This window comes from Nipponia nippon, unplaced genomic scaffold, assembly GCF_047370975.1.
Source record: "Nipponia nippon isolate SJK-2023a ecotype South Korea unplaced genomic scaffold, ASM4737097v1 scaffold_2, whole genome shotgun sequence".
Classification (NCBI taxonomy): domain Eukaryota; kingdom Metazoa; phylum Chordata; class Aves; order Pelecaniformes; family Threskiornithidae; genus Nipponia; species Nipponia nippon.
This window is the reverse complement of record NW_028262336.1, coordinates 76597041-76621548: the sequence shown is the minus strand read 5'-3', so window position 1 is coordinate 76621548 and position 24508 is coordinate 76597041. Positions and strand designations below refer to the sequence as shown.

General features: G+C 38.2%; 1 protein-coding gene across 2 annotated transcripts in view; it reads left to right on the top strand.

The window, feature by feature from the left end:
• GPC5 (glypican 5) overlaps positions 1-24508 on the top strand; it is a 768836-nt gene that overhangs the window by 320411 nt on the left and 423917 nt on the right. The window lies entirely within an intron of this gene.

Sequence of the window (24508 nt, the reverse complement as noted above, 5' to 3'; positions counted from 1 at the left end):
TTGCCCCTGAGTATTGGCTAATGATTTGAATCAAAGAAGTGCTTACTAAAAAGCAAGTACATTCTAATCAAAGGAGAAGGTGGTATTTTCACAAGTCATTTAGATTGCCTGTAACCAACAACAGGATTCACTTCCAGATTCAAATATTATAAATATGGGTATCTACATTGCAGGTTTCTACATGGTCCCATGTATACTCAGTGAAATAGCTTTGTCAGTTACAATGGGCAGGATTTGATTACCTGAAAATACATATCTAGTGATGTTTCAAACTCCCTCTTTACATGGTATCTGCCTGGAGCTCAGACACCTTGCAAATGCAGAACCTAGAGGAGATTCTTGTCTTTCTGTAGGGACAGTGGGAGCCTGGATAATCTGTAGCACCTAAGAGGGCAGTAGACACTTAAGTTCAGGCTTTGCGTTGAGGGCGAGTTGAGCTCTACATCCCTCGAGTTCAATTCATTTAATGCGTATATGTGTCTTGTGCCATCTGAAATGCCTGGCTCCTAGCTACCACAACAGAAGTTCATGGGTAGGTCACACATCCCACAGCATGTCTGCCACACCTGGGTAGATGTTTTGGATATCCTTGGGCACCCTCGGATCCTTTTTCAGTAACTTCCACTGTAACAGTGCACAGTGTACAAATTAACAGCAAATAAATAAATAATCACATAAATTACTCTAGCTTGTCTTCTTTTCTCAGAAGCTAAGGTAAACATGGCCTTTGTGTTAAACTTCTATTTCCTCCAACATATTCTTAAACATATTCTTAATTCTATTATCTTAGTAAGGCTGAGCATCGCTACCTAATCTAAATACACACCCAACAACCTTTTAGAATAAATAAAACAATATATAGGTCATTTTCTTGGTATCAGTAGAAAGACATCTCTTTAAATTTTTTAAAAAAGGAGTTTCCAAGTCCTTGTAGACTCTGCTTCTGCTTTTACATGATCAAATATTGAATTAGAAAAAACATATTAAACTCTAATTGTTAGTGCAATTTATAGATAAATTCAGCCCTTGCATAAAAAAGTAGTTTTGGACACAGAGTCAAAATACTTCAATTATTTATTCTAATTCCATTATGCAGCTGAAAGTGAGGCATAGAGCTAGCAATCAAAAGACTCAAATATACATAACCAAAATTAAAATTGACTAGTTAGTTTGTTTTCATTGTCATAAATAAATGAATCACAAATTGCATTAATACTGAAAAAAATGAATAAAGCTTCTGAAATTAAGTTTTAATAATCTAAAGTGCTTATTATACTGCTTCTTATGTTAGATTTTGTAAAATCTAATAATGAGAGTTTTTTAATGGATGTTTGGGGAAACAGATTAACTTAATCCTGTTTTGCTGTTTTTAAATAAATACTCAAAGCACACCTAAAGCTCAGATGTTTAAAGTTATAAAATTTACAATTAAAGGCTGCCTTTTTAAAATCTTCCAAATAAAAATTTTCTGTCATGTTAATTTATACCTGTCACATAGAAGAATTTTGTTCTTAACTTACCCGAGCTTCCCAGCTGTAAAAGATTAATGGCTGCCTCCTGTAGTGTGTACAATATAATTCCCAAATATAAATAGCTAAAACCCCACTTCTGTATGTTCCAAATCATACTGCAAATAATTAGAGCAAAACTAGTAGAAATAACTGATTTACTTAATGGAATAAAAATGCATAATTTTTGTAGTGACTTTAAATTAGTCTTGTCTATGGTTATGACTACTTAATTACCTATACTGAATATTTCTGTGTCCCAAATACATTATTAATGTGCTAAAAAATGCTCAGACTAAGTGTGAATAGTATCACTGACCTTGTTTTCTAAGGCTACGTCTAAATAGTGATAGTGTCTCAGTTTCAGACCACAGAGTACATTCTGGGACTGTAACATGAATATAAGTTTTTATCCTTGCCTCCCAAACCCTGATTCAATGACAGTACTTGATAATGGAAGAGCTTTATTGTTTCCCCATATCTTTTGGTCTAGATGATGGGGAGGAGAGGAGAAGTGCGAGGGGAAATCAGGGTATGCCATGGAATTCACCTCCTTTGCAATTCAAATGCTCAGACAGTGAAGCGTCAATTCTGCTGCTCACACACAGACTTCTGAAATGACTTCACATATCTCAGGCACCTGCACATGGTTGGCAGATATGACATGGGACCTACAGGTGTCATACAGAAGCAACAGCTGGAGGCCATGCAGGATAGACTTCGCCATCTCAGATGACACTAAATCAATACCTATGGTCAAGCGAATTGAGTCCCTTGTCAGCATACCAATAGTGCCTAGGGAACCAAATGATCAAATGTCAACGTCTGGTTTTACAGTGACACAAATAGCACTGTAGACTCTATTAATTGTATTTACTGGATCTTCTTTGACTGTAATGAGAGTTTAGATTCCTAGCTTAGAGATACACACATGCCTGTGACACATGCGTTTTTAGCTAGATCTGAGTTCTTGCATAAGTGAATTTCCTCATGTGGACGATGGAGTGAAGAATATTGTTCTAGCCAGGAAAAGTATCGGTTTCTCATGTCAGTCTCCATCTTTTGCTCCATGCTGTGGCACAAGCAAGGCTTCTTTTTAGAACAGAGTCTTAGAAATTCTCAGTGGAACCCAAAATCTTTCAGATTAAGTTGAGCATCTTGAAAAATTCTCATTTCTCACTTGGGAATGTGAATGATTCTGTGGCAAGAAACTGGGATATGCAGGTTAAATAGTTCCTTTAATCTCCTCCTTCCTCTCACTTTGCCTAGGAAACAAAAAGAAAATTGTTGTGTATTAGTTTGCAGCTAAGGTCTTTTTGGTTGGTTGGTTTTTTAGTTTGGTTGTTTTTTTCAATGATGTAGTGACCTAAGCAATAATATATCCAACCACCACCCCCAAACAGAACCAAAGCATTAAATTCATCTTAAGAAGCTGCAAAAAGGTGAGTTATTAGGTCATTAGCCTTAAAACACATGTCCTTATGTATTATTGCTACAAGTAATCTGTGAGTGAAAATGAATTGCAGTCTTTTCACTAGCTAAGGTTGTTTTATTCATTACTAATAGGAAGAAAACCCCCAAACCATGCCCTGATGTGTCTTGGTTGCAGTAATATTAAAGAAACAATTAATTTAAGCCAGTGTCTCACTTTTATGTTGCATAATTATTGCAAAAAATATAGATATGCATATATTCTCAGGAAGTAGGCCATATCCACAGAAGAGGTGACTATGCCTTTGCAAGTGGTATCCCTGGAAAATGTTTAGCGGTCTTAGGTTACAATAAGTGCAGGCAGGTTTAAAGCCATCCGTGAAAGAATAAACAGAAGTGTGTACAGTAGAGACAGGAAACAGTATTTTTCATTTAAATGTGTCATTAAGGAGACGAATACTACCATGCAGAGCTGAAGTCAACATTTGAAAGAGGTGTAGAAAAGTACAGAAGAATACAGAGAAAGTTATTATGTTTAGAAAAGATAATCCTCAGTTAGAATCTGTTATTTAAACACATTGATCCTGTTAAAGCAAGCAAATATGAGGATAATCTGGTAATTCTTTTCCTGGTTTATAATCATCCTCAAAGGAAAATCTGGAAATACAATTTTAGTCTGGAATTTATGGAAAATAGTGATGGGAGAAAGGAGCCAGACACGTTTGAGGGGAAAACAATGTTTACTAGTAAAGGTGGTTGACCAATACAATAAAGTGAAGATTAATTCTTCATACTATGAGATCAGGAAGTCATGAATTTCTGCATTGTATACCTCAGTCAGAGTTGGTGGATTTATTCCAAGCTCAAGTGGTTGAATCTTAAAAGCCTAGTTAAATCAATTTTTAACTACAAACCTATGCACTATGATGCTATAACTATTGATTGCCAAAAATACAGAAATGGCAGTGTGAAATAACTTCTCCAAAGATATATGCTCTATCTTGGTTTTACTGGAGTTTCCTTTCCTTGCACTTCAGTTGTCTCAGCAGTGTTGGCTCATTATCCAAGAACCTTCATTGTCCTATTGATAAATCATTCAGATTTCTTAACTTTTAAGTGGTATAGTTAATATTGAGGTCAGTGATCCTTGAGTTGGAGCTCACCCATATACCTTTCTATACTTAGTGAAGGAAACAAAAACATAGAGTGTGAAAGGTTAATCTAAGAGCCTAGGCAGAGGGGATCAGCAAGAGAGCAATCTGAGTTCTAAGTCAGTGTTATTTTTTTCCAAAACCTTTTTACAACCCTTTTCTTGTTTTGAAAACTGTTTATCATACTTAATTTAAAATATAAACCACCTCCCCCCCGCCCAAGAAAGCAGATCACAGCACTTTACAAAATGAAGCAGTACCTCTGAAAATTTTTTAGTAATTCTTTTTCTGGCAATTTCAAAGTTCAGGATTGTTTTGCTGATAATTACCATAATATATAAATTTTTCAAGGTCTGTCTTTTCCACTTGCTCTTTCAAGCAATCTTTTTAAAACTAATTAGGGTTCCCTTCCCTCTTCCCTCATGGCTACTTTAGTTTGTAATGGTTCACTTATTTTCTTTACAGATTACCATGAAAAAAGTACTGCTCTCAAACACTATTGGCAAATCCCATCCTTCTAACATTCATTTCTCTCTGGCATTAATTTTGACACATATTTACAGTTTCTCTTCTGTGTGATACATGAGCTTGCATTTAATACTCAGATAGGTGGGCCATAATGAATGTCTTTCAAAACTGCTGGCCTCTCAACTTCTACTTGCAAGTCTGCAAAATACACAAGAATTCCAACTGGAAAACTGTTGAAAAAATAGAAGCTGAAAAAAGTAACAAGATTACACTACTAAAAATACTTAAACTTGCAAAAATAATTTAAAGTAGGTGGAGCTGTGTTCACCCCAGGAGGTACTGAAAACATATGAAACCATAAATCTTAGAAACAGCTATGGAAAATCCAAGGAGCGGGCAACTTCACAAGACACCATCTGTGTATTCACCAAGCATGAAAGATTCAGTTTGATCAGATCAAAAAGCACAATGAAGATGAAACATGGGGGATGCCCTTGGGTGTTCACTCTATTTGGTTACAAGGGTTTTCATTAAGTTAACATTTCCACAGCTAACTGCACACTACAACAAAAACAGTAACTGGGCTCTGACACATAGCTAGAAGTTTCATTTTGCTAAACTTGTCACATTGAACCATTTCATTTTTCTAAAGGTCCTCCTGCTTTTTGAAAAAACTAAGGAAAGAGGTAAATAAAAGAGGGGGAAACTCCAGGTTTATGGTGTCTGTCACCTTTTGAAAGACTTTGTAAAGATTTTTTGGTAATTTCTTATTCGTCCAGTATATCAGCTGATTGGTTTTAATATAACTGAAGTGTAAAGACCTTTGCAATTATAAATAATTTTTCTTTTTTCCTTGAACATGATATTTTTTTCTACTTTGGTTTTTCAAAAGGAAACAATTTTCTGGGAAAAGAAAGAAAGTAATTCTTAAGGAACTCTTCCATTTTCTGTCACAGCTATCAAGTTACTTTTCACATACAAAGATGAAGAACAGTTTCATGTGCCTTTTTCTGTCATGCATAAAAAGCAAAATCTTCCAAATTTTCATTGCTTAATCAAATTTAGCTTATATTTAACTAGCTACAACAGAACCCCAGAAGAATAGAATCTGGAGTACTGATAGGTTAAATTCTCTAGGCAATTAATATTAGAGCTAGGACATTTATCAGCAACTAAAATTCTACCCTTTTTTCCCTCTTTATCATTTTAGTCATGATTGACTTAATTTTTTAATGTCATTTTATTGATCCAGAGTTTTGAGTTTCCTCTGGGCATCATAGAGTGAATGCATGCCCAAAGAGTCAAACTAAAAGGAACACACCACTTTCCTTTGCTATTACTACACATTTTATGCATTCTTGCTGTCCTAACTATGTATATAGTTAGCTTAAGCAGGTGGTTTCAGCCTGCACTACATAAACACAATGAGAGGGATCATAAATTATTAAAATTAATGCATCTCAATACTCTATACAAGCAATAAATTTTTGTTCATTTTTTATTAAAAGTATGAAATTACTGGAAAACAATTAAATTTCTCATGCTATACACCAGATTTAATGGAAATAGTCTTGTTGATTTCACTAAGATCTAGACCAGGGCCATTGGGAATATATGAACGAGTGCTGTGTTTGTGTAATATGTATTCTGAACCTAATAGAAAGTTTTATTGTGTATTATACCATCTGTCAGCTCTTATTTATCCATGCAAGTATCACAGGGAAATTATTCCCTTCCATGTTATAACCATGGGGACTTTCTAGTTGTAAAATAAGTAGGATTTTTTTTAAGTAAATCGAAACAGAATATCATAGTGCTTTATTTTAAATTACAGTGATTTAATAAACATCCCTTGGTGATCTAGCATAACGTACATATCTGAAAGTTTCCCTTCCTATTCACTGTGATGCAATATAAAAACAAAAGTAAACACAGTAATAGTTTTTGACTGATGTACTTTCATTTTTTGTACCTTATCTGATAGGGTGACTTGTGGCATACAGATCAAGCATCCCTTAGAGGAGCTTTCAGCTTTATTATGGGATACAGGTGAACCATATCATAAAACTCAATATGGCTATCCTAGGTCAGACCAAAAGGTCTATGAAGTCCCATATCCCATCTACAATATTAGCTAAAACAAATGCCTAAAAAAGAGCAAGAAAAAGGAAAATACATTTCCTTAACACACATTCAACTGCAGTGTCATTTTTACATATTCAGTAACCATTAGATTCCATTAACTGGTCAAGTTTTCCCTCTAAATGCATGTAACTTTTAGCATTGACAGCATCGTATATCAAGTAGCTCTACAGTTCTATGCTTCATTCTGCAAAGTGCCCCTTTTGCTTGTTATGAAACTGGCTCCAGCTAACTTCATTTGATGTTCCTGATTCTTGCCTTGGAAGAGATGATGAATAGTCAGTTTCAAGCCACCATGTCAATGCCAGGCATTTTTTAAATCTTTATTGTATCACCTCCCCTGACAGTGTCTCTTTTCCTTATTGAAAATGCCTGCTTAAGTAATTGCTCATAGTACAAAAGTCATTGTATACTTTTGATCATGCCACTACCCCCTCCAAATCTCTTCTGGTTCTTTTTTTTTTTTTTTTTTTTTTTGAGTAGGAGTGACCAGAACTGCACACAGGACTAAATATTTGTGTGACTCATGAATTTTGAAAAGGTGAACAGTGTTCTCTAAGGCTCTTTGTGTCATGTTTTTAATTCTGTCCTAATAATTTCTAGCCTTTGGTATGTATTTTTGATTTATACTACTTATTGATCTGATATTTTGATGGAACTGGCTGTCATAAGCCTAATACCCTAAATTGGTAACGATCGTATCAAAACCTATTGTCCTATATATTAAGTTAGAATTCTTTTTTCAACAATATGAAGCAATTTACACTTGTCTATATTAAATTTCACCAGTTATTTTATTGGCAAATCACTCATAAGATACTTCTGCAGGTCATCACAGTTGAGTCTTGGCCTTATTTTTCTGAGTAACTTTATAACATGAACAATCCTTCATCCTTCACTGCCCAGACCCTTTCCAAGGTATGTATTCATGAAGACTTTGAAAAACAAAACTGTAATTTAGGATGGCAGGGTCCTCCAGAGGTCAACTCGTTCAACTGCCTGCTCAAAGCAGGTTTAATTAGACTGGGTTGCTCAGGGTAACATCCAATAGAGTCTTGAATACCTACAAGGACAGAGATACCACAACCTCTCCAGGAAATCTGTGCCAGTATTTGACCACCCTCACAGCATTTTTTTTTCCTTTGTATCTAATCAAAACTTCATATGTTTCAACTTCTGTCCATAGTCTCTTGACCTATCACCATGCACTCCCAAGAAGACTCCAGTTCCATTACCTCTGTATCCTCTGATCAGGTAGTTGTAAACCGCAGTAAGGTCTTCCCTGAGTCTTCTTTTCTCTGAGCTGAAGTCTCCCCTGGAATGTCATGTGATCCAGCTTCCTAACCATGTTGGTGGCACTCTGCTGAGCCAATACGTCCATGTTCTTCTTGTTCTGGGAAGTCCAAAACTGGGCACAGCACTCTAGGTATAGTCTTACAAGTGCCAAATAAATGTGAAGTATTAGTTTCCTGGACCTACTGACATTCTCACTAACACAGCCCAGGATGCATATGGCCTTCTTTGTTGCAAGGGTGCACTGTTGACTTATGTTCAGCTTGTCCACCAGGACCCCCAAGTCCTTTCTGCAAAGCTACCTCCTAGAGTCTACCACGAGCCGGCGCCATTACCTGAGGTTATTCCATTCCATTTGCAAGTACTTGCACTTGCTCTTGTTGAACTCCATGAGGCTCCCATCAACCCATTTCGCCAGCCTATTGAGGCCTTTCTGAATAGCAGCTCTGCTCTCCAACATATTGATTGCTGTCCACAGTTTGGTGTCAGCAATCTTGCTGCGAGTGCCCTCTATTCTGTCATTCAGGTCATTAATAAAGACATGAAGCAGTAAAGGTCCCAGTATTAAGCCCTGAAAGACCCTACTTGTTACTGGCCAACAGCTGGACTTTGCACCACAGGTCACAATTCTTTGAACCTGGCAGTCCAGCCAATTTTCTGCCCGCTTATTGTCCACTTATCCAGCCTGTATCTCACCCATTTGATGATAAGGAGGCTATGGGAGACTGTGTTGAAGATCTCACTAACCTCAAGGTCTAAAATATATACTGTATTCCCCTTGTCTATAGTGGCAGTCAGCTTGTCACAGAAAGCTTGAGACTGGTCAAACATGATTTGCTCTTGGTAAACCTGTGCTGGCTGCTCCCAATCACCACGTCTTTAATGTGTTTCAAAATGATTTCTCAGAGGATTTGGTCTGTAAGTTTCTCAGGGACTGTGGTGAAGCTTATGCAGTTCCTTACATCCTCCTTCTTGAAGATGGGTATGACATTTTTCTTCAGTCTTCAGGGACTTCCATCAATTGCCAAGACCCCTCAAACATGATGGAGAGAAACCTTGCAATGGCATCAGCCCCTTCAACACCCTCAGGTGCACCCTATCTGATCCCATGGACTTCTATACATCCAAGCAGGTTAAGTGATCCCTTACTTTTCTTCCTGTACTGTGGGTACTGCTTCATTCCCACAGGCTCAGGGACCTGGGATACCCATGAAGAAAGTCTTACCAGTGAAAACTGAGGCAAAAAAGGCATTTGGTATCTCAGCCTTTACCTGTAACTTGTCACTAGCTCCCATGCTGCACCGAATGATAGGAGGCTAAAGAAGAGTGGGCCCTTTTGCTACCGATGTGTTCATAAAAATCTTTTTCACTGCCCTCCACGTCCCTTGCTAGTTTGAACTATAGCTGAGCTTTGGCTTTGGTGACTCCATTCCTACATTGCAGAAAATGTATCTGCATTCCTCCCAAGCAGCCTGTTCCTATTTCCACCTTCTTTTTGTGTTTGACCCCAGTCGGGAATTCCATGTTTATCCTTTCTGGTCCTCTATCATGCTTGCTCCACTTTCTACACAGTAAAATGGATTGTTCTCGTACTCTGAAGAGGTTGTTCTTGAAGATTAGTCATCTCTCCTAGACAGTTTCCCACAGGATTCTACCAAACAGGCCCCTGAAAAGGCTAAAGTCTGCTCTTCTGATATCCAGTGTTCTAATTCTACTGTTTTCTCTTGCTCACTCCTCTCAGGATCACAAACTCTACACTTTCATGGTTGCTGCAGCCTAGGTTGCCCTTTCACCTTCACATCTTCAATCAATTTTTCCTTGTTTGTGATTAGCAGGTCCAACAAAGCATCTCTCCTGGTCAGTTCATTGATTTCCTGCATCAATAAATTGTCTTCAGTACATTCCAAAAGCTTCCTGGGTTGCTTGCACCCAGTCATATTGCCCTTCCAGCAGATATCATGGTAGTTAAAAGTCACCCACAAGTATTAAAGCCTGTGACTGTGAGGCTTTCTCCAGCTTCATCCACCTCCTCTTCTTGATCAGGATGCCTGTTGCAGATACTTACTACAACATCATCTGTGCTGGTCTGTTCTCAAAGCCTCACCCACCCTTCATCAACTGCTTCATCCCAAAGCAAAGCTACATGCATTCAAATCACTCCTTTATAAAAAGTACAAACCCTCCTCCATACCTACCCACCCTATCTTTCATAAGGAGTCAGTATGCCACCATTGCAGTACTCCAGTCATGAGTTCTCCTACCATGTCTCTGTAGTCCCAGTGAAGTGATAACTCTGCAGTTGTACATGAACTTCTAATTCCTCATGTGTATTTCCCATGTTACCTGCATTGTTGTACAAGCAATTGACATGGGCCAAATTGTGCTGCTTTTACAGGAAAACTGTCACGTTGTCACACACACACATCTGCACTGCACCTTATACTCTCACTTGTCTTCAGGTTATGGCAACCATCCCCCCGTGCACCTAGTTTAAATCTTTCCTCACTAGGTTGCCAAGTCTAGTTTGTTTAGACTAGACCAGACCAGACCAGACCAGACCAGAACAGAACTATACTATTTCACTTGGAAGGGACCTACAACGATCATCTAGTCCAACTGCCTGACCAATTCAGGGCCGACCAAAAGTTAAAGCATGTTATTAAGGGCATTGTCTAAATGCCTCTTAAACACTGACAGGTATTCGGTATCGACCACTTCTCTAAGAAGCCTGTTTCAGTGTTTGACTACCCTCTCAGTAAAGAAATACTTCCTAATTTCCAGTCTAAACCTCCCCTGCTGCAGATTTGAACCATTCCCATACGTACTATCACTGGATACCAGGGAGAAGAGATCAGCACCTCCTTCTCCACTTCCCCTCCTCAGGAAGCTGCAGAGAGCAATGATGTCACCCCTCAGCCTCCTTTTCTCCAAACTAGACAAGCTCACAGTCCTTAGCTGTTCCTCATAGTACATTCCTTCCAGCCTTGTCGCCAGCTTTGTTGCCCTCCTCTGGACGCATTCAAGGACCTTCACATCCTTCTTAAATTGTGGATCCCAGAACTGCACACAGTGCTCAAGGTGAGGCTGCACCAATGCTGAGTACAGCAAGATAATCATAGAATCATAGAATAATTAAGGTTGGAAAGAACCTCTGAGATCATCGAGTCCAGCTGTTAACCTAACTGCCAGGTCCACCTCTAAACCATGTCCCTAAGAACCACATCCACAGGTTTTTTGAATACTTCCAGGGACTGTGATTGCACCACTTCCCTGGGCAGTCTGTTCCAATGCCTAACCACTCTCTCAGTGAAGAAATTATTCCTAATATCTAATCTAAATCTCCCCTGGCACAACTTGAGGCCACTTCCTCTTATCCTATCACTTGTTGCCTGGAAAAAGAGACCAACATCCACCTTGCTACAACCTCCTTTCAGGTAGCTGTACAGAGCAATAAGGTCTCCCCTCAGACTCCCCTTCTCCAGGCTAAACAACCCCAGCTCCCTCAGCCGATCCTCATAACACTTGTTCTCCAGACCCTTCACCAACTTTGTTACCCTTCTCTGGACACACTCCAGCACCTCCAGGTCCTTCTTGTAGAGAGGGACCCAAAACTGAACACAGTACTCGAGGTGCAGCCTCACTAGTGCTGAGTAGAGGGGTACTATAACCTCCCTGGTCCTGCTGGCCACACTATTCCTGACACAAGCCAGGATGCTGTTGGCCCTCTTGGTCATCCGAGCACACTGCTGGCTCATGTTCAAAGATGTTGTAGAGATCACCCTTTACCATTTACTACAGTAAAAATATTGCAATTCAGAAATAGACCTCAAAATGCACACAGAAAGTGTGTGTGTTTGAGTAAAAGGGGTGAAAGAAATAGGGGTTTTTTGCTTTTTTTTTTTTTTAAAGGTGTCTGATATGTAACTAAAGCTTGTGATTATTTATTGATTGATTTTTATAGCAATATTCTTCAGTAATAATAATGGTCTATAATATATCAGCACAAACAATCTGTATTAAATGAACACAGTATAAACACAACAAATAAGGAAAAGAACACCTATCATAAAGAAGCGGGTTTAAATTGAATTCTGGAGAAACACTATCTAGCTCTATTTTTGCTGTCCAGGTAATATTTTCTATCTAATATAGAGCAGTTGATTCTGGCATAGACAGAAAAAGTGTCTGTTCTTGACATTTTAAGGACTGTAAGAATGGTGAAAAAAAAAAAGGTCAAAAAAGTGGCAGAAAACCCACTGATGAACAGTACAGGTAGAACATTGTACTCTGTAATTTTATTCTCAGGTGTTTGCTGTCATGGAAACATTTATAATAACCCCATTTTAAATAACCAAATAAGAGCTACTAAAGAAGCACGTCAAAACAATGTTTGGATGCTCCTTGGAGAACTATGATCATGTGACTCTATAAAGCTTGAATCAGATCAGTTTGGGATAACTTGTAGTTGTCCAATGCCCTAATAATAGTCATGTTTTATTAACTAAGCCTTGTTACGGGCTATATATAAGGGAGGAGAACTCAAAATGAGTCTTAATTTCCTCTCCTTTGTACTTGTATGGGAATCAAGATGCAGGATATAAACCTTCATTTTATGATGTGTAAATATCTTGCATTATGCATGCTATCTAATGCCTTTACCTATGAGTAAGATCAAAATGGAAGAGGAATGGAAAAGAAAAGAGAATGACTAGGAGGAAAATGGTCAGTATTTTATGTGCATATAGCAAGCAATAATATAGTCTTTAACGATTAAATAAATTAGCATGTGAAACAAGAAAATCATGGTTAGTTTTAACTCATTTAAACAGCAGATTCAGAAATGACTGCTCTACAACTCCTCCCTTGAGTATGTTAATCAGTAAGAAACAAGAGTCATGCTTGTTCTAGCATAATAAATATTTGTGTTATGTTAATGTGTTGAAACTGAGCTTCAGCTGCAGTTGTACAAAGTACCTTCCCTCCCACTCCGAATACTTACACCTGATCATTACAGCATTGTTAAGAGAAATATATATTTAAAGCCACAAGATGAAAATAAAAGTGACTCAACATTTTCCAAAGGTTAGAGGAGTTCTTCAATCACTTAACTCCTGGATTTAGGGTAAAAATGGGCAATGGAGTTTCATACAAGCAATCATCCTGTACTACCAATTTGCTCTGAATGAAAGTAATGTTTCCTTTTGTTTTGTGAAATAAAAGGCTTAACCAATATTCAGCTAAGGGCTTTGGGTTGAAATTTTCAAGTAGGAAAAGAATGCCTTCTGCGAGTCTTGGGGAATATGCCTTTGTTCGAAGACAGGACTGAAGATGAGCAAGAGGTCAGGGTGAGTGAGCCAGAGGGTGTCAAGATAAGAAATTATGTTCTTTGGTGTTGAAAGTATAGAATAGGAATCCTATATTATGGAGTTGTCTTCTTGGCCATGATATCGACTCTCATTTTAATTTTTGTAAGATGATTATAATACTTATGCAGTAAGAAACTGAATTAAATCAATGTGGCAGCCTTAATTCTGTTTGACTTTGCAACAGTAACATTTACATAAGGTATCTAATTTATAAAGTTATATACAACACTGGCTATAAGAGCAGGTGAAATACCTGACTGCTAACTCTGGAGAAGAGCTAGGTAGTAAAAATGCTAATTTATAAATGTGAAATATTTATTAAACTCTGCAATGGAACCAGTCTTGAAAGAACTGATGAATTGGCAAGAGTGATGCACTGAATTCTTTCAGTGTTTTCCCAATGAGTCTGGAAATTTGCCAGGAAAAAAGCAATTATTAATTCCTATATAAAAAGTAGTGTAAAAATGTCTTTGCTTATGTATATTGCAACAGCATGTTCACTGCACTCTGCAAAAGTATTAGAAAACACAAGCTTCCTTTGAAGGTGTTGACATAAATTATATGGAGGCCCAGAACTGGCTGTCATTTTTCACTGGAACTTTTTGAAATTAAAAATAACTGTTTCCAAAATGAACTTTTTCATTTTGAGATTTTGGGTTTTGTCTTCTGGTTTTTATGTTAAAATACCACTTGATGTAGAACAGTTCTTATTCTATAGAAAGTCAAAGCCAGTGGTTGGAGGCCATAGTAACGGAATAAAAAGACTCTCCAATTCAGTATATTTTGCACTGTAGAATGATACGGTGCATACTGATGGAGGTGCCCTTGGCAACTGTGTATTGTGTCTGAGATATTAGACAATTGGAATTCTATCCTTGTTCCACCCACAGGTTAATTTTGTTTTAAATTGGCCTCATCTCACTCATAAAAGTTATGGTTTTAATGGGCTGAGCCTATCCATTACAAGTATAACATTTATTACAGAATATTAAGTGGATTTAGAGTATAATTAACTTTAAGTGAATTTGATAATTAAGATAACTTTAAATTCAAATTACATTTTACAAATAGCATGATTTGCCACCACTGATTTCAGCAGTAGAAAACATCCCATTTTCAACATTTTTTACTTTAGTTTTGGGCTGATACCACACTAGACTGCAAACACTGTTTCATCTCCTTGCTTAGTGAAACCATTGGAGTTGCATCAGAATTGAATATGATCCAAAAAATTTAATGGGAAAAAGTTTACATAGTAATAAAGTCACAGTATCGTAATAGTCATGTCAGAGAGAGAATCATAGAGTCATAGAATCGTCAAGGTTGGAAAAGACCCTTAAGATCATCAAGTCCAACCGTTAACCTAGCACTGCCAAGTCCACCACTAAACCATGTCCTCAAGCACCTTATCTACCCATCTTTTAAATACCTCCAGGGATGGAGATTCAACCACTTCCCTGGGCAGCCTGTTCCAGTGCCTGACTACCCTTTCGGTGAAGAAGATTTTCCTAATATCCAACCTAAACTTCCCCTGGCGCAGCTTGAGGCTGTTTCCTCTCATCCTATCGCTTGTTACTAGGGAGAAGAGGCCGACCCCCACCTCGCTACAACCTCCTTTCAGGTAGTTGTAGAGAGCAATAAGGTCTCCCCTCAGCCTCCTCTTCTCCAAACGAAACAACCCCAGCTCCCTCAACCGCTCCTTGTAAGACTTGTGCTCCAGACCCTTTACCAACTTTGTTACTCTTGATACAAGCCATTGGCCCTCTTGGCCACCTGAGCACACTGCTGGCTCATGTTCAGCCAGCTGTCAACCAACACCCCCAGGTCCTTTTCAGCCAGGCAGCTCTCCAGCCACTCCTCCCCAAGCCTGTAGCGTTGCATGAGGTTGTTGTGACCGAAGTGCAGGACCCGACACTTAGCCTTGTTGAATCTCATACAGTTGGCCCTGGCCCAATGATCCAGCCTGTCCAGGTCCCTCTGCAGGGCCTTCCTACCCTCCAGCAGATTGACACTTCCAGCCAACTTGGTGTCATCTGCAAACTTACTGAGGGTGCCCTCAATCCCCTCATCCGGATCATCAGTGAAGATGTTGAACAGGACCGGCCCCAGTACTGAGCCCTGGGGAACACCACTCGTGACCAGCCGCCAGCTGGATTTGACTCCATTTACCACCACTCTCTGGGCTCAGCCATCCAGCCAGTTTTTAACCCAGTGCAGAGTGCACTTATCCAAGCCGTGAGCAGCCAGCTTCTCCAGGAGAATGCTGTGGGAGACAGTGTCAAAGGCCTTACTAAAGTCCAAGTAGACAACGTCCACAGCCTTCCCCTCATCCACTAAGCGGGTCACCTTGTCCTAGAAGGAGACCAGGCTAGTGAAGCAGGACCTCCCTTTCATAAACGCATGCTGGCTGGGCCTGATCCTCTGGTTGTCCTGTATGTGCCATGTGATGGCACTCAAGATGATCTGCTCCATGACCTTCCCCAGCACCAAGGTCAGGCTGACGGGCCTGTAGTTCCCCGGGTCCTCCTTCTGACCCTTCTTGTAAAGGGGCGTCACAGCTGCTAACTTCCAGTCTTCTGGGACCTCCCCGGTTGACCAGGACTGCTGATAAATGATGGAGAGTGGCTTGGCAAGCTCCTCTGCCAGCTCCCTCATTATCCTTGAGTGGATCCCGTCTGGCCCCATGGACTTGTGAGCATTCAGATGGGGGTGCAGGTCGGTGACTGCCACCTCTTTGACAACTGGGGCTTCATTCTGCATCCTATCTCCATCTCCCAGCTCAGGGGCCTGAAAAACCCAAGGATGACGTCTGACTATTAAAGACTGAGGCAAAGAAGGCATTAAGCACCTCAGCCTTCTCCTCATCCTTTGTGGCAATGCTTCCCTCTGCATTCAACAAAGGAGGGAGATTCTCCCTGGCCCTCCTTTTGTCGCTGATATATTTGTAAAAACATTTTTTGTTATCTTTAACGGTGGTGGCCAGTTTAAGTTCTAGCCGGGCCTTCGCCTTTCTAATCTTCTCCCTGCATAACCTCACAGCATCCTTGTAGTCCTCCTGAGTCACCTGCCCCTTCTTCCAAAGGTGGTAAGCTCTTCTTTTCTTCCTGAGTTCCAGCCAAAGCTCTCTGTTCAGCCAGGCCGGTCTTCTCCCCCGCCTGCTCCACTTGCGGCACATGGGGACGGCGTGTTCCTGTGCCTTTGAGATTTCCTTCTTGAATAACATCCAGCCTTCCTGGACTCCTTTTCCCTTCAGGACTGCCTCCCAAGGGACTCTGTTCACCAGACTCCTAAACAATTCAAAGTCTGCACTTCTAAAGTTCAGGGTAGCGGTTTTGCTGACCCCCTTCCTTACTTCTCCAAGAACTGAAAACTCTATTATTTCATGGTTGCTGAGCCCAAGACAGCCTCTGACCACCACGTCGCCCACCAGGCCCTCTCTGTTCGTAAACAGCAGGTCCCGTGGGGCACCCCCCCCCGGTTGGCTCGCTTACCAGCTGCGTCAGGAAGTTATCTCCCACACACTCCAGGAACCTCCGACACTGCTTTCTCTCTGCTGTGTTGTATTTCCAGCAGATATCTGGTAAGTTGAAGTCTCCCATGAGAACAAGGGCTAGAGATTGTGAGACTTCAGCCAACCGCTTGTAGAAAACTTCGTCTGTTTCCTCATCCTAGTTGGATGGTCTATAACAGACTCCCACCAGGATATCTGCCTTATTAGCCTTCCCTCTGATCTTTACCCATAAACACTCAACCTTATCATTACCTTCGTTGAGCTCTAGACAATCAAAACACTCTCTAACGTTCAAGGCTACCCCATCACCTCTCCTTCCTTGCCTATCCCTTCTAGAGAGCTTGTAGCCATCCATTGTAGCACTCCAGTTGTGTGAGTCATCCCACCGTGTTTCCATGATGGCGATCACATCATAGTTTTCCTGCTGTGCATCATCATTGTCTAGCAAGGAATGTTCAGCATTGCATGTTCATAAACTAAAGTGCAGTAAGCTGTAATAAAGCATATTTGATTAAAATATTCTCAGTGGAGACTTTAATCAATCTGCTCTTATCTCTCCTGAGAGTAAGTTCTTTTCCAAACAGCATAACTGTCTGTGTATACAGAATGTTTTCTAAAGTGGTGATTGTGAAATGCAGGATGGTTGCTGTAATTGACTCGTTGTTCAACCTATGCCACAAAATTATGCTAATCATGCACCATAGGTGCTTCTGTGCATATCATGTGTGCACAACACATTGGTGCTTCATTCTCTCCTTTCACATATGACATTGAATATATTTCTACGCTGGCACTACTAGAGCTGTTCAGGTAGGGGACTAGCAATGTATTGCATAAAGGCAGACTGATGAAACTTTTTTTTTAATGCAAAAGTCATTTGGAATAGCATGGTGACTGGAAGATACTGCTAAAATGATAATATGTTTGTTTGGGTTTAGGGCCAGGATAGTGATTTGGTGATGCTGCTTCATACTAGTCTGTCCCTGTATTGACTCCCCTCTGGTTTTCTCAGAAAAGAAAAGTATATAGATAATAGCTGAATGTGCTTCAGGAATTCTTAGTTGCTACAACAGTGTCTAGGGAATTATTATTGGGTGCTGTAAATATGAAGACTTTTAGCTGCTCAAGTTGATGCTGGGCTGAGTTGCCTTCAGGTAGCCTCAGTATTTATGATAACATAAACCTACCTTATACCCATTTATTCCCTCAGCCATGCCAAGTGGAATAAGTCACTCTTGCTTTTCTGGTCCCCCCATATAATTCTTACATCGTGGCACAGTAGAATCCAGGCTATATGGGCTACAACAGAACAAAATGTAGTAAAGAAGTGAAGTACTGCTATCTGTTGTCCCTCTCAGTTATTGAGGAGAACAGACCAGGATATTTGACAGTGACCTGGATTACTCATAGTATCTTCCTGTGCACATAGTTTGGAAGTTCTGGTCTTCTGTGCTTAAGGTTTTGCTACATGTCTTTTGTGGAGCACAGGGAAAGACTGGATAGTCCTGTGGCGCCTTCTGGATTTAATCTCTCCTGCATTCTCACAGTTTCAGAGAACTAGTGACATTTGCTCAGGATAGACTCAGCTCAGTTATAAGTGGGCACAGCTGTACAACTGTGTGCTTGTGCCCAGGACAGGTGATGTTTGAATACTGGAACAGCAAGTGCTTATGAACTAAAGTGACTTTATCCCCAACTTTTGCCAGTAAGGTTGCATTTGACCCCTTTCTGTCTTACATTTCTAAGCAAAAGCAGAGCAGGATTCTCCTGCACTGAGTTTAGTGGCTCATTTTGTGACACGGACTCCTATTTTTTTAAGTTGAGGGCTTCAGGTTACGTGTACGCACTGCACTCCAACACAATATATCTCTTGAACCTTTTATTTCTGCTGGTCCATACAGATCCAACTAGCTGTAGAGGAGTTTGCTGTGTTACTTAACATTTCATTAAACTGAAACCACTGAAATCTAATAATATTATTAGTAATTCTTCATGCAGAACAAATGTGCATTAGGCAATGCTGAAAAAGGTAATATATCTTCACATGAGTTATTTCACTAACTCACTGATAGTCATCTCTCAACTTCACCTGAGGGTTCTACCAACATTTCACCTTACTTTAATCTCTGATCTATCAGCTGCCACATTTTGACTACCACCTAAAAATTCCTTACCAGAAAAAAAATTGGTTTTTTTTCTGTTCCCTCTCACTGTCATGAAAATCTTGCTTTTGGGATTTCAAATCCCGTTTCTGGGTATCTGCTCTGGGCCCAATTTATTAATTTCTAGTCTGCTATGATATTTTAACTTCTGAAATAAAAATAAGTAAAAGTGCACATGCATCATTTAATGTGTTAATTTACTAGGCTTTTTGTAAACTTTGGGTTAGGTAACTTTCTATCATAAAACTATAACTATAACTTTGTGTGGATTAGGTTACAACAATTTTGTTTTATAGAGTTGAATAGTATGTTTAATGAAGTATTAACAAATCAGATTATCTTACTAACTATCTTCTGAAGGATATAAATGCATTAAGGTATATTTATATTTAAAAAGCTGGACTACTTTAAGCAAATGTACATATACAGAATTCCTGTTTAAGTCTTTCTATCACTCAGTAAATATAATTTCTGCAAGAGTGTTTCATTTCTGTAACTGTCTCACTTTTGTGTACACTCTCTCTGTTTTTCTGTCCAACACAAGGAGAAAACCAAGGCCCCTTCTCCTATAATGAAGTTGTTAATGGGTTTGCAGTTATAGTCAACAGTAATCAATAAAACAAATATGTTTAAGTCTCTTTTTTGCCCTTTTATGCCTCAACTCCCTGCTATCCCTCACTTCTATCTGAAATCAATGATACATTTGCAATTGATCTACTATAACAGGGAAAAGATCTAGCTGCCTGTTAACAGTGTGGCATATTGAAACCAGGTGGGGTGAATGAATTGGTTAAAGAGACAATATCCAAACCCCCTCTTTTTTTCTGTAAGATTTTTAAAAGAAAAATCATTTTATTGTCACAGTTCTATGCCTGTATTATATTTTTAATTAAAGTTTTAATTATTTTTTCCATATTGCTGAATTAAGAAATAACACTTTTGGGGAAAAAATTGATCTTGCTGTTCTTATCCGGAGTCTGATTTGAGCTCACTGGAGTCAGTTAAGTTTTTCCTATAGGCTTGAATGGTTTCAGATCCATCAGTTTTATGGAATTTCTGGAGGTTGTTAAGACTCTTGTAAATACCAGAATGACTATACGAAGGAAGAGGGTGATACTTTCAAAATATTGGTCTTGATTTCCCTAAATTAAGACAGTCCCAGCTTAACACTTGCTGCAAGCCACAGTGTATCTAATTGTCCTCAGTCAGGTGAGCCTTAAAACTGGAAGGCAATGACATGATTAAGTAGCATCTTCATTAAAAAGTGTCATTGTTTGGCTTACGAAGAAACTGTTGAGGTTAAGTTTGCATGCATATTTCTTACCTTCATATTTTTAAGGTGATTTAAGAAATACTGTATTCATTGTAAATTAATAATTAGTGGATAAAGTGGTTGAATGTAATGTGCAGTGAATAAAATATTCCATTACTTAACATAAATATTACAGTGCTCACTTGGGCTGATTTTTCCCTTTTATCAGTAAAAAGAACAGGCAAATTCATAGTCTACAGCACAATTAATTTTCAATCATTTGTTTACATTCTTAAAAAAAAAAAAAAGGTTAAAAGCAGCCCTGAAAAAGTGTAGTGGTTTTACAAATTCTTTTACATTCTGTCTATTGAAAGTGCACATTCCCTTTTCCAGTAAACATATTTTATCACTTACTGTGCTTACAATGAAGATTTGTTTGTCCTTATAGCATAATGATCTTGACCGTTTACTTAATGGTAAGGAGACTTCCCTTGAGAATATATATTTATTACTGCATGACCACTTCTTAGTCTCTGTCCACAGTCAATACAATACAGAAATTGTGCCTGAGTATGGATCATTTACTACATTTACAATTTTTATGGATCTCTGATGTTTTTTGTCCCCGTTATTGCCCTACCAAACTTTCCCCCACACCTCTGCAAAAGAATAAAAAAAAAAGCAGGGAGGAGGGGAGAAAAGAAAGTTTTGGGGTTTTTTATACATAAAAAATAAAAAATTGTACGTTCATTTTGAATGTCTTTTTATTTTGTATACAAAGTCAAAAGTTTGAGTTCTTTCAGTCAAGAGCTAGTAATATTTTGAGAAAAACTTAAAGGTTTGAGTTCTTGTCTGAAATTTTAATGATGACAGTACTGTAATATAACTATTTTGTTTATATATATTATTTTTACTGCCTTTTTTTATAGCTGATATAGTTTTGGAGAAACTACTAGGTGGCCTTCTTATAATAATGACAATATTTTTGAAACAGAAATTCTCCTTCAAACTCTATAATTTTATTTTAAGTCTTTGGTAACCTTCACAATATGCAAACGCTGAACTGACATTGCCAAAATGGATTGTAAATCACCTTTTTACAATAATGACTGTCAAATCAAATTGCCCAAGTAGCTCTGCATATAAAACTATGTGCCAAAAAATCAGAATACACTAATACAGTCACTAGCATTTTAATTATCCCCTTTTTAAATCTGATATAAAAGAACATTTTAATGATCCATCTAACTGTTTCTTAAAAATCTAATATTCCTAAGAATAGACTTTGGTTTGCTACCTTCTGACATGGATTCCTGATGAACACAATACTGATCAGTTTCAAGCATTATTTCAATCTTCACTTTAGTAAGGATGCTAATTAATAAAAAAACACACTGTAAATGCCACCATATAAAGTAGTATAGTTTTCACATAGAAGTTATCTCCTTTCCTTTTTGCTGTTAATTGTTGTGATAAGTAGTTGGGGTTTTTTTTAATTGTAAAATAAATATCTTGTCAGTGGGAGTGCTTCTTTAAATTGCAAACATGAACAAAATGATTGAACTCTCTTTAAAGTAATTCTATAACATTTGTTAAATCACAAAATTAACTGTATTAAATCTCTTTACCCACAGTGTCTCACAGTATATGTTACGAATTACGCAGAATACAAATTAATGAAAAATATACTTTAGGGGGGATTTATATCCTATAACTTAAAATGTCTAAAAATCAAATACTTGAGCTTACGTCTCTCAGCTTCTTCTGTAACAAATGGAAGAAATGGGAAACAGAACAGTAGGTTCTGATAGTGGTGGAACATCTGTCTTAAAGAGGTGAATTACCACCTGCAGATTCTTATTTCTTTCCATTGTCTACAAACAATGGGAATGAAAGTAGAAAGGGAGAGTTAGGTAAGTTAGGATGAATGACAATATTGTTATCCACTTGTGATGATTTTTTTTTTTAGAAAAGTTTGTTAATTTCAGGAGCAAATAAGACAACGGAAGCATGAAACATTGAAGTGGTTAACAGGTTGGAGTTGAAAGGATTTGTTGCCATGAGATAGTCTTTACTTATGTAGTGTGTCAAGTCTGTTTATTTTTATTCTTAAAGCCACTTGCTTGCTGAGTGAAAGCAGGTTGCCTTAGCAAGAGTTTCTGGCTATCGCTGAAAGCTGAATAGATAGCCTTTGAGGTGATTGAATCTACCTCTTGTCTGCCAAAAGTAGAAATTTCTATTTCTCTGATAAAAGCTTGGAGTGAAAAGAGAGAAAGAGAAGGGGAAGAAAATAAAAGTTGCCCTTGTGACTCTTGCTGTTGATTTTAAGGTAGCAGGTAATATAGCACATGGAAAGAATTCCATCTTCCTTAATCTGTCTTCTTGCTAAAGAAATATAGACATAGCAGAGAAATAGAAAAGAGATGAGGCATTTGGCAAAATAATGTGAAGATCACAAAAATAACAAGCATCAGTAAAAATATGTAGTACCTTATGCAGTATAGAAGTGAAACTGAGGCCAGAAACTAGTATCTTTTTCGTTGTTATTTCCTGAAGGCCTGATCTAGTAGGAATGCTAAAAATACACCTGATAAAGAAAAAAAAAAAAAAACAAAAACCAGATTTTTCTATCACTTTCTTTCATAGATAAAGGGAATTGCCCATATTACCATAACTTTTAAAGAGCTTCACAGGCCACTGAAGAGGGAGGTCATCAGTTCAGTTTTTCCTCTGCCTGAAGAAGTTCAAAACCAGCTGTCTCATCAATTAATAGATTTAGAGAAAGTCTTGTGGTTAGGACTGAGAGAGATTTCTGACTATACTGTTTGAAGTGTCTTACTGTCCCGCAAGTAAAAGTAATATAAAATGACTGAGTGAGTGAGAGAGGTCATCTTTCTCTGTTCTAATGTTTGTACCTAGAAACAAGATAGGGCTTGGTTCCTGTCCCAGTCTCATTGTCATTTGTTTTAGATGAAAGAACCTTTTGATAATATAATGATTTCTCCATTAATATAATCTGGTATTTTGAAATCCATTCAGAACATCTAACTCTTAGTTAGATGGTGGCATCTGTATCTAGCTCCAAATTATATATGCAGTGTAATGAATCTGAAGGAGAGATAATTAATTTTGAAAAGGAAAGTAAAGCATTCTTCAAAGTTTACAGTTAGCTCAGTATTTTTAGTGGTCCAAATAGCATATTCAGTCATGCCCAAGACACAACTTAAGAAATGAAGCAAAGAACACCCTGAGCAAGATCCTCTGTCCAACCCTAAACCCAAGCATTATCCCAATGCTTAGTGTTATAGTATCCAATGCTTGCAAGTCATTCTTCTTGATGCATTGTTTAATAAGTTATTAAAGCAGCTTAAAACAATCTTAAAATGTTTCGGGCCTAGGAAGGATATCACAGGTTCTCATACCAAATCAATAACTCACACATGTGAGAATTTCCTTTTACATTTGCAGAAGTTGGTGCTGACTTGTGTGAGCATAATGCTAGGCTATGCTCATGGAAATAAAAAAATGAGAATATAAGAATTAGCATATTTTGTTGTATTTGTGGAACAAAAAGGTATTGTGAATGTCATGTGGAAGGCACTGAGGAGCTTATAGGTGAGTAGATCTATAGGGCAGGTAAGGTATCAAGCCAAGGATAATTCCTGGTCCTGGAGTGAGTTGTAGCCAGTCTGCTCTAGAGGTGTCTAGTAATGGTTAGTATGGAAGCAGTCTGTACCAAATGAACTGCAAAAAAGTGATCCTCCTATAGAGGTTGCAAGGAAAACACAGATGGAGCCAAAGAACCTAAAAATCAGTGCAAACCAAAATCAAAATTAGTATTTATTTAAGCAAAGTGGATTTAATAAAGAAGTTGTAAAATTCTGCTAAATCTGATACTTCAGGAATTTCAGATTACCTTTAATGATACTGAGTGATCATTAAAGAGGAAGGATTTGTTTCTCACACATTAGGTAGTGGACAAACCTAAAGAGAGTTTACAAGACTACACAGGTCTATCCTGTGAATGTAAGTACTGTTCTTTTTTATTGAATGAGTTGAAGAACTGGACTTGTTTTTTATTTAATAGTAATATGAAGCTGTGAAAGATGTGCCATGTGAGATTAATCTTCAACACATTCGACTGAAAACATGCTTGGAACTCTGTCATTCCATAGTGCCTTATTTTTTTCTTCCAAAAATTTCTTAGGCAAAATACTGGGGCGG